A 6442-nucleotide genomic window follows, 5' to 3' on the forward strand; every position below is an offset into this window, starting at 1 on the left:
ATGCTACCAATCAGTTGAATGTTTAAAACTATTTCTGATTCTCCAAAATAAGTTTTTCAGGATTAAGCACTAAATTTTCCTCTTTGTCATCTTAAAGTATCAAACAAACAAACAAAATAATATGGTTAATTTCAGTAGACAGAAATGATGTATTAGAACAAATACGAGTGATTGTTTATCTAGTTTCCAAATAGTGATGGGAATATCTACCTAACGACTGTATTATGTTTCTCGGATCTATTAACATTTCCAAATAATTTGGTTTATAGAAACACCTCCTAATATAAGATGCTTCTGACTATGACATATAGAAATTCAATCCAGTTTCACATTCAGCGTTTCAGAAATGCCAGAGGTTGCACATACATTTCCATAGGTTGTCTCTGTCTCATCCAAAGAATTGGGGAAAGCAATAGAAAAACTGATATATTTTCCAGATCCTTCAACAATCTGTGACCAAAGCTAATGGTTAAAAACATTGACTTTATTTTTATTTAAAATTTGAAATTCGATGCTGCATAAAGTGGCAACTTTAATAATTGTAGCATGTTCATTTTCTTCTCTGCGATTCAATCATATACGAGTGAGAGAGAAAGCCTGGATTTTATTCAAGTTTTAATGCCAAGACCTAATGTTAGACCCCCCCCCCAGTTCTACCCTTTTGAACTGGGCTGGCATAAACTAAAGATTGCCAGAGTGGTGTCTTTTCATGCTCTCTGTGGCAGTTGGAATATGACTACTTCATCAAGATAAAGAGGCATGACAAAGGTAAGCTAGGAGTAACTCACACTCTCCATAAAGTCCCTTCATTTACTATGGCTCCTATCCTTGACCCAGCAGCCTTTGCCCAGTAGGGAAATGGTTTGAGAAGGTTGAAGAGAGGGGAGTAGTGATTGTTCTCTTCCCATGTGTTGCAAGAAAGTAACAGATAAAAATGAAGACAAGATGAAGGGAGGGTAAGGATACACTAACAGTGGGGATGACCTGGCTGTAAGTGCACACAGAATGGGAGAATTACATTCCACCAACCCTTTAGCAAATAAAGTGGGCAGAGTGCAGTCCCTTCAGGATATGGGTGGCTAAATACAGAAGATGTCTAACGCAAGGGCTCTCTGCTTGCTGTTCTAGACTGCGCTTCTTCAATGCTCGACTTCTTACTTAGTATAAAATACTTAGGGTGCAAGGTGGTTAAGGGAGGCGAATAAGACTGAAGCCCACTGCATACATGTATGATGATGTCAGAATGCAAACTGGGGAGGAGGCTCATCAATGTGATGTCACTGCAAGGCATGAGGACTCAAGTTCCAGGAAAACCAGGCGCTTTCTGGGCATGCAGGGGGAGGGGACCCTTGGAGCTCGCTGGCTAGCTAAGCTTACCAAATTAGTGAGCTACAGCTCAATAAGAGACCCTATGGCAGAAAGAAAGGTAGAAAATTACAGAAGAGAATATGTGACATCAACCTCTGGCCTGCACACACACACACACACACACACACACACACACACACACACACACAGTCCCTGCATATATACATACCTGTTTAAATGCAGTGAATAAATATAATAAAACCCGTAACTTTGGACAATTAACATATGCTAATTTTCAAAAGAATTCTCTCAATATATACTATGGTTTTGAAGGTTAATCATTTCCTATTTTTCTCTTTCTAAATTTGTTTAAAACCCATGTTGTTCATAATGTATCCATCTAATAACTTCTCACATTGATAGACACCAGTGAACTCACCTGTGTCTATGACTCATCATTTCCATCATTCTATGGCCTTCTTTCAATCCCCTGTCATTTGATATCCTTACATGAGCTGAACATAATCTTCAAATCTTTATTAAATTTGTTCTTTGACAATTCCATACATGTATATAAAGTATTCTGGCGACACTTATTCTCTGACCTATCTCTCTTCCTTATTAATAAATCCCTTCCTCATTGTGTTCATTCCGTTACCCACTAAATTTAACTACGGCCCTCTGTGTGACCACAGGCTATCCATTAGAGCCTATAGACCTACTGGGAGGTACACAATTGAATGATAAATGCCCCTCCCCCAGAATCCACCAGCAGTCAATAGGATAGCAGAGAAGGGTTCTCTCCAAGAGCCCCTCCCCATCCCATGGCATTCCCACTCCTATGAGAGCCAATATCTATCCACACAATTTCAACAGCTGGATTAGTCATACCTTGGAGACAGCATTGTACAACTCTATCTTCACTCCCTATCTTCACTTACATTCCTTCTGTACATTCTTTCTGCCTCCCATTCCATGATGTTCCCTGAGCTTTAGAAGGGATTGTATCAATGTCTTGTTTGTGGCTTAGCCATCAATGTGATCATTAACCTTGGTTGTCAATTTGATTGACTTGAGAGGTGCCTGGGAGATTAGAGAAATACATCTGTATGTCTCAGGGTTTTATCGATATGAAGAGACACCTTGACCACGGCAATTCTCATAAAGGGGCTGGCTTACAGTTTCAGAGGCTCAGTCATTATTATCATGATGGGAAACACAGAAGCCTATAGGCAGACATGGTGCTAGAGAAGGAGCTGAATATTCTACATCTTGAGTCACAGGCAGCATGGAAAGACTGTTCCACACTGCAGTATCTTGAACTTAGAAGACCTCAAAGCCCACCCCCACACTGACACACTTCCTCCAATAAGACCACATCTCTTAATAGTGCCACTCCCTGTGGGCCAAGCATTCAAAAACAAAAGTCTAGAGGGCCTTTCCTATTCAAACCAGCACAGGGTGTGTGTGAGACCATGATTCCATAGATGATCAGATCAGGACAGTTTTGACCTCATCTATGGTTTAATCCACTGAGTAGTCTATAGGTTATATACTGTGGAGTATGGGCTGGCTTTAATATGTTGCCAGGGCCAAATCGTTTCATGTAGCCCTTGGCTTAGTAAGCACCATGAGGCAAATAGCATGCTTTTTGCCCTGTACACCCTTCTTCCATGGTGTTCTGCCTCACCACGGGCACAAACACACAGAAATCAGTGACTATCCACTTCGGCTTCTGAAACTGTCAGCCAATAACCCTTCCTCCCTTAAGTTGTTTTTCTTAGGATACTTGCCACAGCAAAAAGAGTGGCCAAACACACTTACCTTCTCAGGCAGGCCTCTCCTAACATCTCTACCTAATGTCCTTTCCCAGTCCAACTTTTCCATAGCATGTATCATTGTCTGTTTATCATTATTTTCTATTGTCTCCATCAAAAGAATAAAGCCACATTTTTTCACAGTTTGCCCTAGACTTAAATTGGTGAGTGGAGTGTGTGAAAAAATAAAATGAATGATTTAATAAAAAATAGTGAACAAAAATATGCATTTTATTATAATCATAAACATTTTCAAAATTAAAATATGTGCAATATGATCTTTAGAACTATATTAACTCTGATGGAAGAGTGAAATCTGTGCAAATATTTATCAAAAGGTTTTAGACATTAATCAAACCCTTCATTCAACAGATGATTTTATGGTAAGCATTTCTACATGCCTTACTGTATTTAATTTGTTTAAGTGGAAGAGGCAGACATTAAAGAACTCTTTACACCACTATCCCAGATGCTAATACCTACAATAACAAAACTAGGAAATATTAGAGTGTATGACTCAACCCACCTACATTAGGCAACCTATGAAGACAGCATTCATAATTCGTGTGACATATAACACAACATAATGATACAAACATCTAATAAGTCTGTTGACAATCATGGTAGCCTGAAAACACAGATAGCAAACTATGGGAATTTTAATTTTTCAAGTGTTTCGTTTTTGCATCATTTATCCATTAGGGAAAAAAGAACAAAACAGACAAGATTAATCTGGAACATAAGATTCCTAATGAGGACTTCTGGAGAGATACATATTGCTGATGCTGTCCCCTGGCTGAGCTGCATGCACATTACTCCAAGTTGCGTACACATTTTGGGTACACTGCAACTTTGAGCTGAAGATGCCTTTTTCTTACACCACTAGACTCCCCTTCCCTAGTGTTTTTATTTTATTTCTCTCTAGACTATCTAGATTTCTGAACAGAAACAAAAATATTCAATCTTATGAAAAGTAAACAGTTCTACAATCCACCATTCATGTATGCTTAAGGTCATTTGTTATAATGCCTATGTTTTATATTTTAATACCAAAATCTCCTTTGCATTCATTTGCTGATGTTTTGAGAAGTTATGCAAATTAAAATCCCTATGAAAGTGAGGCTTTTACCCAGCCTTCAAAAATTAATAGTTATCGTTTCTAGATTGTCTTCCTTCCAGTACCAGTGGTCAATAGTTAACTTGGAACGAAGAAAAATCCAATCTAGCTTACATAAGAATTTGGAGATTTATATCCAAAACTTATCTACTGACATTTGGTGATATAGATATTATCCTGGAACATTCGGCCAAATTGGACCCATGTCTGGGTTTCTCTTGCTCTTTTTCTACTGTCTCTACTGTCATTCTTTTTGAGAATCTTGTCCACTAGGTCTAGCAGTGGTGCTTGGCCTGCAACTCTTTAATATATTTTTTATGTGTGATGAGCCTCTACCAAAACATTATTTCATTGCTACTTCATAGCTATAATTTTGCTACTGTTATAAAGTATAGTGTGAATATCTGATAGGCAAGAGATCTTATATGTGACTCCATGTGGAGGGTTTATTTGACCCCCCAAAAGGGATCATGACCTACAGGGTGAAATCACTATAGTTTTGAAAAAGTCAAGATATACAAGTTAACTTACTCCCACATCAAAAATTAAAGAAGAGGAATCCTTCTTTAAATGATTCCCATCAGAACCAGGTCCATAACAGGCAACAGAGGCTCACTTCTGAGCCTATAATCAATAGCTGAGAAAGGGTGTATCTCTTTGTAAGAGCAGAGGTTCAACCGGCTATTTCTTTGGAGAGCCTGAGAAACAATTTTGTCTATTCAGACCCCAGAAAATTCCTACTTCCTGTGTCTTTATCTGAGTCTTCTATCCTTTCAGGGTATACCAAGATAATTTCAGTCTGTGCCCCCACCAGTTTTAATTCCTAGAACCTGCTGTGAAGGTGTTATTTTCAGCAATGAACATTTTGAAGGCTACCAAGATGAAATGAGGTCATCCTGGAGTGGGTAGTCCTATAATCCAGGATGTTGCATGTCTTCCTGGGGAGATAAGAGAAAAGCAATCAGGAATTCAAACACCACGTAAAGTCAGACAAATGAACCAAAACTACCAGAGTAGTGTTGACCTCTATTCTCAAGAGAGCCAAGGTGCTAGAAGGTAGGATGATTCCCTGTATGCTCTTCAGAGGAAGCAAGGATCTAACAGGACTTGGGTATTATGAGTCTTTCAATCAAGTCAGCATCCATTAACATACAAATGAATATAAAGCCCTCCTATGCACGACTGCCCTAAAAATATTAAGTATTTTCCAATGATTGTCAGCTTTTTACTCATTTTTATATATCAACAAGATGCCCCTTATATCATTGGCTACACCATTTTCTGAAAATCATATATTCACAAACTAAGAAATAGATGTTATAGAGTAACACAAATTTTTCTGAGCGCCTATATTTCCACTACAATGCTGTCACAACTCTGAAGACTATGTAAATAAAGAGAACAGTCATAGCATTTTGTCAGTTCTAATCACACTTGATGGATTATAAAGGTTTAAAAAATTCAAGTCAGTAAAAAGAGAATACGCAGAACAGCCTTACACACTCGGTGTCTGGTTTGCACAGGCATTGTCCCTTCCAGGAATACATGTTGAGTGCTCGATCTCCGGCTGGTGGTTCTGTCTTGGGAGGTTCTGAAGACTCTGGGATATGGAACCTAGCTGGAGAAACTAGGTCCCTGGGGGTGTACCTAGTCTTAGGTTCCTTCCTCTTACTATACTTCCTGTCAGCTAGGAGTTCAAGTATGATCTTCACATCACACTCTTGCTAGCTTCGTGTTCTGACTCACCACTAGCCTGGAATCATGGGAGCCAAGGACTATAGAGATTATCTCTGAAACTTCAAGCAAGATAAATCTTTCCTCCCCGCTACTGTTGTCACAGGTATTCAGTCACAGCTATAATAGAGCTAACACAGCACACAGTTTTCTTGTTAGGTGACCAGACATCCATCAATATAGTTAAAGTGAACAATGATTAGATTTTTGGACTGCCTTTTGGTTCTGTTATATTTTATTTAGCCAAGTCAAATTGGACTGCAGGATATTGCAGGGAAGAGTTAGAGGGATTTTTGCTGGTGTTTTCATCTTCTACTGGGACTTTCATTACAAATTAACTACTCAGTCATTTCATTTTTTAACATTTATTTCTGGTACTGCCACTCAACTTAGCAACTGGGTGGAAACAGCTAAAAACATCTCTTGGCCTTATATTAGAATTGGCCATAACAAATGTTCATGCAAG

Source organism: Rattus rattus, chromosome 3 (assembly GCF_011064425.1).
Source record: "Rattus rattus isolate New Zealand chromosome 3, Rrattus_CSIRO_v1, whole genome shotgun sequence".
Lineage (NCBI taxonomy): Eukaryota > Metazoa > Chordata > Mammalia > Rodentia > Muridae > Rattus > Rattus rattus.